This window comes from Tamandua tetradactyla, chromosome 11, assembly GCF_023851605.1.
Source record: "Tamandua tetradactyla isolate mTamTet1 chromosome 11, mTamTet1.pri, whole genome shotgun sequence".
In the NCBI taxonomy this organism is placed as follows: domain Eukaryota; kingdom Metazoa; phylum Chordata; class Mammalia; order Pilosa; family Myrmecophagidae; genus Tamandua; species Tamandua tetradactyla.
In genome coordinates this window covers 73399454-73409202 of record NC_135337.1, presented here as the reverse complement: position 1 = coordinate 73409202, position 9749 = coordinate 73399454, and the positions used below count along the sequence as shown (strand labels likewise).

The following is a 9749-nucleotide window of genomic DNA, read 5'->3' as shown; positions in this document are numbered from 1 at the left end:
GTGCATGAGTGTGCATGTGCACACGTGCATCTGTACATGTGTGTATATGCATGTGTGCCTGTCTGCGTGGGCCTGTATACATGTGCATGTGATGAATGTGTGCATGTGTGTGCATCTGTGCATGCATGTGTGTGTATATGTGTGGGCCCGTGTGCATGTGCATGTGATGAATGTGTGCATGTGTGTGCATCTGTGCATGCATGTATGTGTATGTGCATGTGTGTGCGTGTGCACGTGTGTGTCTCTGTGTGTGTGCATGTGCCTGTGAGCATGTGCCTGTGTGCGTGTGCATGTGGGCTGCTCCAAGCCTAGAAGTAGAAACCTTCCTTTCAAGCCCAACATCAGAGAACCATCTAAGGTGAGTGACTAAAACACAACTTTAACATTTGTCAGCACAGGGTGGGGCACTCGGGGGGGTATAAGAGATGAACAATTCACATTTCTCCATTTAACCTCAGACACAGCCTAGGGAGTCCCCCCTGCACAACTGTCAACCTACCCCAGGAGGCAGAGACCTCCCAGGGATTTTAGATCCCTGAGAGACAGACCCGAAAAGTGAGAAGCCCCCAGAGAGAGGTTGGGTAGGTGGGCAGCTCCTGTCCCGACCGTATCCGGTTGCCCTACCTTGCAGACGGCCAGTTTCACGGAGTCCAGCGTGTCTGTCCAGGGTGGCAGCGGTCACACGGCCGGCAGGAGTGGGCCGGGAGAAGCTGCTGTGCCGGGCAGCAAGTGCGGAGGACAGAGGAGTGGATGGGTGGGGGTGGGGGGAAATCCAGGTAAGCCCAAGAGCGCGAACAAAAATCAGAGGCTGGGAAGGGGACGATCCGCTGTCGTATTTGAAAAGTTAACTTTCTGAATCTAATTTTTTAAATTGCATCTTACTTTGGAAGGCAAATCCACTAGCATGATGTTAAGAATGTGAGTTTTGAAGTGAGAGAGACGTGGATTTGACTTTGTTTTCCTCTGGCAGGTGACTCTGTGCAACTTGAGTTTCTTGGCCCGTGCTGATGTGGTTTCGACTCACCCTTAGGGGCCTGCAGGGATCAGAGCTGCCGTAGACTTATCAAGCCACCACACAGGTAACCTGAAATTCCTTGGTTTACTCTGAAACAGTGAAGAGATGCAGTTTTTAATATTGTGTATTATTCAACACAATGTATCCAAACATTATCATTTAACCATGCAATCAATGCAAAAGTGCTTTACATTTCTTTTTGTTGTAAGTCTTCAAAGCCAGGGGAGCAGTCCACTTCCCGTGCACATCTCAAACCACAGTGGTCACACTTCAAATGCTCGGTCACCCCAGTGGCCAGTGATTTGTGACCATCTTATTGGAAAGAGTGAGTTTCTAATTTAAATTAGAGAATCACAGCAAGCCCAGTGTTTGGCGTTTGATAAGCCACCGAGGTAAATACAGCTTTTCTTTTAAAACCTGTGTTTTCTTATCTTGTGGTATTTCACATGTAGGATTTTCAGACATTTATTTCCTCCCCCTTTCTGTGGGTCATTGTGCTATTGAGACAAAGTAAAAACAATTCCATGTAACTTATTCATATATGCGCCAGGTTTGCTGGGCTTCCTAGCCATATACTGAGCCCAAATTCCAGCCAGTCGTCTGGAAAATGTATGCCATTAATCAAAAGAGGAACTGAGAAATGAGTGTGGCTGGGTCAGCAAAAATCCACATATGCTGATGGAAAAGAAACCAAAAGGCCACGGAGGCTGGGAAACCGTCCAGCTATGTACTCAGGCATAGGAACAAATAAATTTCAGGAACCCATAAGGAAGCACTGCATGCCATGGGCGGGAACAGGGCCTTTTCATTTTCATACCTTTGTCGATTCAGCATCTGGCTCACTGTACAGACATTTGGTGAATATATGGATGAATGAACAACATAACAAATAAAAGCACGACAATGTGTGAAAACGTGTTTGCGGGTTTCTTGGCCCAGGCTGTCAGCTCTGGCTCATTCGGATCCACTATGGAAGCTCCTCTGGTTACCGTCGGAATTATTTAACTTTGAGGGGAAAACTTTTAATAAAGCCTTGAATCTCAGAGGGCTCTTTCTTTGATTCTTTTATGAAACTTCTCCCAAGAAGCTACATTCCAGGAAAATTTGCAGTTACACCTTCAGCTGGAATGGTTTGGGAATCACTGCGTTGGTCAGAAAGCACGAGAGAATGTTCGGAGGTGAGCACCTCTAACGAATCTTACTGGGGACGGGACTGCAAAGAGAATTCAGATGCATAAGCAGAAAAAAAATCAGGGATTATATTGGTTGTCTGTCAATCAGGCAATGCACTTAATTCGAAAGCATTATCTGGACATTACAGCTCCTGGTAGTATCAGCTTTGTTATTTCAACCTGCCTTTTTTTACTTCACCAAAAAGACAAATAAAAACTCAGGTTGAATGAAAAGACAAATAATTATTAAATGATTCACCAGATAATTACTTGAATCTTTTCCCGTTTTTCTTTTTGATTTCCTGTTTTAAGTGAACATGTTGATTGAAGCACAGCCTCTTCTGGGCGTGCATGGAGGCCCGTGCACCTCTTCACATGCGGCTCAGGAGACATAGGACACAGCGGGCGTCGCTGTGTCACACCCGGCCGGACGCTGGACACGCCTCCGCGCACCTGCCCAGGCGCCCGCAGCCGGCCGCCCCCGCGCCATCGCCGGTTTCCTGTGTGAACCGCATATTAGTCTCACCGGGTGTATGCCCCGCTTCTTTCCTTCGTGGCTGTCCTTGGGAGGGCCGCCCCTGGACCCCGCAGCTGCCTGGTGGCCCCTGAGCACGGTGCAGCATCGCCCTGGATGAGCGCCCTGCGATGGGTCGTGGGCGCCGTGGCTGCCTCGCTGGGTCCGCGGGGCTTCCTGTGCGCGTCCCCGGGCGCGCTTACCTCGGGGCCAGGCTCAGGGGGAGAATTCTGGGGACACGGCAGAGTCGGGGAGTTCACTTCATGAGATGGTGCTAAACGTGACTCACCCACCATCAGAGCACAGCAGTTCTGATGCTCCCGTAGTTTCCAGCCCTCGGCGTTACCGGTCTCACATTTTAGTTGCGCTGCCGGGACGCAGGGCTATTTCCTTAGGGACTTAATTCACATTTATTTGTAACCATTGTTCCTTAAATATATTCACTCTTCCATTCTCACATTTATTTCCTTCTGGAACTCTAATTCAGAATGGATTAGATGTTCTCATGCCTTTCATTTATTTCCTCATATCTTTTATTTTTTCTCATATTTTATCTCTATTTTTGTCTGGGTAATATTCAGTATTTTCTGTCCTATTGAGTAATTTTTGAACTGTGTCTAAATGTTGTTTGAAATAGTCCAGAGAATTTTGCATTTGAAGTATCTATGTAAATATATGAGGGCAAACACACACGTGTGTGGGGGTGTTTACACATGTGTGAGGTTTTAGAAGTTCTCTTCGGTTCTTAATCAAGTCTACCTGCTGTTTTTCCATTTTGTCCACCTTCTTGCTAATGTTTTTAAATTTATCATTTTAAAATTTATGTAATTTACACATATCGTTTTGCTCTTTGTATCTGATAAGCCCAGTGTCTGAAGTCTTTGGGGTTCTAGTTTTCCGGTATTTTTCTGTAGACGCTTGCTTTAGATAACCTTTTTCCTCCTGTTTAGTAATTACAGATTTCAGTTTGTAATCAACTGCCCTTCCTCAGTGGAAGTCCCAGAGGCCAGCACTGAGCATGTGCGCCCCCAGGGAAAACCACAGCTCCTCCAGTGACTGCGCAGTTCATTTACTGGCTTAGGGTCGACTCTTAACCATCCGCCTACTGTGGCTATTTAGGTTTAAATAAATTAAAATGGAACAAAACTTTAAAAACCAGTTTCCCAGTCATGCAAGCCACATTTAAAGCAGTTGACAACCATATGTGCAGATATATTTTCTTACTGAAACTAATTTATACGTGAATAAACATTCTCGGGTGGATGATGTGTTTTCTACATGGAAGAGAGAATATTTAATTCTTCCAGGCACTTTATACAAAGGATTTTTTCCAAACCTGAACTTTTTTAGGGCCAAACATTTGTCTCTGTTTCAGTGAGTGGTTAGTAAAACCCAAGGCTTTAAAATTCTCATATGGGCACAACTCTCTCCTGGGAAGTTACAAATTCATGTGTACCTTACTTTGTGTTAGGTTTTTTTGATCTCTGGGGACTTCCTGTATAATGATTTTGAGCTTAAATGTGCAAAGAAATTTTGGTTATGAGCCATCTAGTCTCCCTTGGAATTTCGTAGGGCAATGTCTTTTTCAGAAAAACAAGTTCCCTGCCTCAGCTCAGCTTATGTCAAGAATGAAAATCCTTCACTGCTGGAAGCATTTCCTGAGCTCAGTTGAGTTATGTCCATGCCTGCATTCCTTTTCTGTTTTTTCCAAATGCCCTGTGCATGCTGCTGTAAACTTATCTTCACTTTGGCTTTCTCTCCATCTCTGAGCTTCTTCAGAGCAGGACATGCGTCTTATTCAGCTTCATATGTCGCCACCTGGCACTTGCCCAGTGCAGAACAGGAACAGATACATGCTTTTTAATTTTAGCATTTAAACATCATTTCTTATAAAATGAATTATTTTGAAGATCCATCGCATGAATAAAAGCTGATAAGGCCATGAGAGTGCAATGCTACATCTGTCGTGTTTTCCTGAACTGACTGTCTGCTCCGTGAGGGTTAAGAGTTTAGGAATACTACCCCAAACTTAAAAATATACGTTAAATGGGTAAACAAAACTTCACATAAAGGATTCTGCTTTAAAGAGGAATGGCGAGAAGGTGGCAGGAGCCCCGTCTCCGGCCCTGACTCTGGGCTCTCATCCTCTCGGGGACTGGGTTCGCTTCCGGGAGGACAAAAGCACTGTCTTCTGCTTTGTGCATCCCCTGGCCAGGGGTTCCTGGAGCCGAAGTCGCTGGCAGCGTGTCAGCCCCACAGTTCACCTTTTCCCCACTTGCTGCAAAGCGTCTGTGAGACACGTGTGGGTGCTGCGGCAACACAGACCAAACCTGCACTGCCGGTGGGGAGCGTGTTTCCTCGGCCGCTCCCTCATCCGGGTTCCGTAATGGGACTGAGGTGGCCGCAGGGCTCCTGCTGCTGTTCACAAGCTGCTACGTGGTGACACCTGGTGACACCCGGGGCGCGTGTCCAAAGGCGCGTCCCAAGGGGGCTGGGGCGGGGGGGACGGAGACGTACTGCTCGAGTCCTCGCGCTTCCGCCCGCGTGGCCCACACAACACACAAACACGCTTGTAGCATTTTGTTTTCTTGTTGTGGGAATTAGCTAAGGGAACAGAACTCTCAGTTATGAGTCATTCCTTTAACTGATAAGAAGCTGCGTGGCTTTGGCTAAAATGATGGAACCTCTTAGAGGAGCGAATCGGTGGTGACGGCGAGGCTTGGGTGCCCTTCGCGGTGAACCGGTGGCCCACAGTGCGTGCTGGGGGTGCCGTTCGGGGTGCCACTCGGGGTGCCGCTGGGGATGCCACTGGGGATGCCCCTGGGGGTGCCACTAGGGGTGCCCCTGGGGGTGTGCTGGGGGTGCCGCTCAGGGTCCTGCTAGGGGTGCCTCTTGGGGTCCCGCTGGGGGTGCCGTTGGGGGTGCCACTGGGGTTGCCGCTGGGGGTCCCACTCAGGGTGCCACTAGAGGTGCCTCTGGGGGTGCCGCTGAGGGTGCACTTCCTGTGGGCAGAGGGCGGGCACGGGCAGCTGGGCGGGCTGGACCTGCTGTGTCAACACTGTGGCTTCCCACAGGGACCTTGGGAGGGTGACGCCCGGCGCTCCATTCTGTCGTCTTTAAATCAAGAAAATAATTCCTATTTCAGGAGACGGTTTTGGGGTTAACTGGGCTGCCACGCGCTTGACCTGGCATACAGCGGGCACTTGCGGGGTTCAGTCTCCTCTCGTCTGTGCGCAGTCGTGCCGTCGTGTGTAAGGCAGCCGGAACACGTGTGGTGTGAATGTGTGCCACATGGGTCCTCTGCACTTACGCAGTAGCCTTAAGAAGGGGACAGTGTGCCTCCTCCTGAAGAAAGGGAAAAGGCAACACGTACGCCTCTCCTTATGTTAAATGGAACCTAAAATGGTGCGGGCGGAGAGAGCACCCCTGGAGCACACGTAGTCTATTCTTAAAAAGAATACAGACTTTTTAAAATATACTTGTTTTTGCACATTTGACATTGGAGCCATGTAGACAATGACATAAGCTTGAAATTCAAATGCATCTTATGGTGTACATTCTTAAATCTAAGCATGTGAGGAAACAGACAAACTGTAAACCCAGTGGGTGACATTGTGGCCACTGACACTTTGGGCCACCCAGCCTCCCGCTTGCTTTGGCCCAGCTGCTTGCCTCCCGCTGACTGCCGCCCATTGCCCCCAGCTGATCGCTGCCTGTCCGGGGGCAGCTGTGCGGGGTCGGCCTGGCCTGGCGCCCCAGGACCTGTGAGCAGCGGCGCTTGCGTCTCCTGCCTCCTGGGCTCGGCCCCATCACTGCCCCCGGCCTCCACCGGACTGACTTTAGAATCTGCCGGACCCGATTCAGAGCAGGTGAAATAGCCACACGGAGACAGCGTTTCAGATGACTCAAGCACAGTGTGTTGCCGGCCCCAGTGGGGTTCTGACTGGAGGTGGACTATGATGAGCGTGTGCTTTCCGCGCTTGCTGGGGTGGCATCTTTGCGTGGGGGCGGGGGGTGGCATTGCTGCTCTGAGACTTTGGGGTGTGGGCCGTGGGGTTCAGGAAGGTGGTAACGACACACCTGCCGCCCGTCGGGCACAGCACTGCTGGGAACTGCAGCCAAACCTGTGTGAAGGGCACAGGTGCGAGCATGGACTTTGGTAAAGGTCCCAGAATTATGAATGTCATTGGCTATATCAGAATAAACTCATGATGTATTTTATATGAAAATAAAAAACAAACTGCCCAATAAAATGGCCTAAAATTAATGTCAGATCCGGGAGCCACGAGCTCCACCAGGCTTCCGTTTGGGGTTCGGAGATGCTGTTTCCTCTGGAAAGAAAGCGGGGCTCCTCGACAGAGTGCCTGATTCCAGACCTGGAGCAGAAATGCAGACGATGCGGCTGGACCTTCCACAGACAGAGGGACATGGAGAACCAGGCTGCGGAGACACGTGATCTCAAAAGGCGACTCCCAGGGGCTCCTGATGGCCCCAAATGGGGAATTCAAGCACCAATAAGAATAATAAATGCAGAGAATTGAAATGCATGAAAATGGTGACTTATGTTGGTCCGCAGCACAAGGTTACTGCTGTAGGACCTGATGAAGTACCTCATTATTTGGAAAAATCCTAACAAAGTCTGGAGAATTCAGCAGTTACTTTTCCTGTCCTGTACAAAGTGACCCCATGTTAACCAAATGACTGATGAGGGCACCTTTCCCCTGTGGAAGTATTTCAGCTAATGCATGAAGAAAGAAGGAGAGGATGGCGTCACTTTGTGACCCTAATAAGCTCACAGAGCTAGGTATTGATCGCCAGTGGCTGCAAAAGTCCCAGAAAGAGGCAGTAAGGCATTTTGTGCCTCTTATAGAAAAAAAAAAAAAAACAACAAAAAATACTCCATCTTTTCTAATCCAGAATTGCCCAAAGCAATCAAAACAACCCTTGACAATGCCTCAGTTCCTTGTGCATTTGTACAATCAAGGAGGAATTCCAGTTCTTAACAGTTAAAAAAGAACCCCACATTGTTGTCCATTTTCTCAACACCTTCCCTTTTCAGCTTCCTTGTTCTTTCAGAATTTCCATATCCATTATTCTTTAGAAAAGCAGGGTGCTTACAACTGGCCCATTGAAACTATTATCCATTTATCCAACCTTTTCACATGGGTTACTTAGCAATGACAATTACAATAACCCACCAAGCAATTAAAAATGCCAAGTGTTTACGTCTCTTTTACTTAATTTCAGCTCCATTGTAAAGAGCTCAGAACATACTTAAAGGTATATCTACCTCTGAATTAATTGATAATAAATACAACATAATTAAATGAAGCAGCTTTCCAGCGCTGGGCTATGGGGGCCCATATCTAACTCTGCTTTCTAAAACTTATATGGACAAATATGAACGATGTCTTTAAAAGTCAAAATACTTTTTTCTTTGCATATTATGGTAAATTTGCCTTGCCTGGAAAGATACTTCCCAAATATTTTCTGTGGGATTTTGACAAATTGGGATATAGACAGTATGAACAGCTCACCCTCACTAAAACCCCTACGGGTACCTGAAGACCCCAGAAACGCCAGGGAACCGGCCACTCCAGATGAGCTCTCCACCATGGTTTCGGCTAATCCACCATTATGCCAGAACGTCCTTCAGTACTCTTAAAGGAAGTAAACATATAACACAGGAAAATTAAAATGTAGCATTCACAATAATCTTCATCGCATCAAATTGGATAAAAAATAATCGAAAGTCATCAGTCATGCAAAGAATCGGGGAAATGTGTTCCATATACAGGAGAAAAAAATACACAGACACATGCCCAAAGTTAGTATAGATATTAAAATAAACAGAAAAGGAATTTAAAACAGCTATTATAAATATGCTCATGGATTTAAAGTACTTAAAGTAAAAGACGGGCGTATTGACTGAACAGAAGGGAGCTCTGAATAGAGAAATGGGAAGGAATGAAAAAGAACCAAATAGAAACTCTAGAATTAGAAAAATATATAATATCTGAAATCAAAAATAAAAGCCACAAGGGTTGAAGAGCAGAATGAACACCACAGGATAAAAGACCGGTAACACGTGAAGGCAGGTCAACAGAAACCTTCCAAACTAAAGCGCAGGGACGAAGGCTAAGACACACCGAAGCTTCAGTGACCCGTGCGCACGTCTGCAGGGGTGGAGCGGAGGTTCCTTGGAACCCCAGAGGGAGAGAAGAGAGATGATGAGACAGAAAAATTTGGGGAAGCAACAATGTTTAAAATTTCCCATTTTGCTGAAAAACATCGACCTGGAGATCCAGAAAGCTCAGCAAACCCAAGCCAGAGAAATGCAGAGAGAACCACACGTAGGCTTACCATTAAATTTGCTAAAAATTAGCGTATTTTCAGGTCCCCAAGTCCACCCTCAGGCTCATCGATGCCCTGGAAAGGCTCACGGACTAAAGAGCTCCTGTTATGACGGCCACTAGTGGAGTAAAAGGACACGGATCAAAATCAGCCCAGGGAGAAGGCCTGGCAGGCGAAGTCCGAGAGGACCTGGGGTGACATTTGGGGCCTCAGCCGGTGGAGCTGCAGGGCAGCCGGAGTGGCCGCCTGAGCGTGTGGCCCACGGGTTACACAGCTGGGCAAGCAGCACGCCTGGCCGCAACTGATCTCAGCTCCTCAGATCCCAACCCCGTAAGGCATAAGCAGGCATTCATCATAAATCACACATTATCTGCTCACACAGGTGGCATGGGGCCCGGGCCTCTGGCACACACAAACACATCACCAGGCAGAAGATGCCCAGGGCATGAATGCTGAGGAACGAGGGCCTTGGTCGGTGCCAGGTTCGAGCAGCCCAAGCTACTGAGTTGACCCTTTCCTGTACAGCCCACCCACACTCTGCTGGCTGTAGTGAAGACACAGCCTGCCTTGTTAGGCTCTTCAGGATTCTGAAATAAGGGTTAAAGATACAATCACAATTTTTTTGCTTAGGGGTCAACCTGGCTGGCAGTGCCCACAGGCCTGGCCCTGGACCCACTGTGTCAAGTAGGACAGA

The 9749-nt window shown here is 47.9% G+C and overlaps 1 long non-coding RNA gene across 1 annotated transcript; it reads right to left on the bottom strand.

Annotated features, from left to right (window-relative positions):
* Positions 1-812: 812 nt before the first annotated feature.
* Positions 813-9344, bottom strand: LOC143649582 (uncharacterized). The gene is made up of 3 exons (XR_013159125.1): positions 9065-9344; positions 8263-8361; positions 813-1104 (listed from the first exon to the last, which is right to left on the bottom strand). It is a non-coding gene; the product is annotated as an uncharacterized LOC143649582 (long non-coding RNA).
* Positions 9345-9749: the final 405 nt, after the last annotated feature.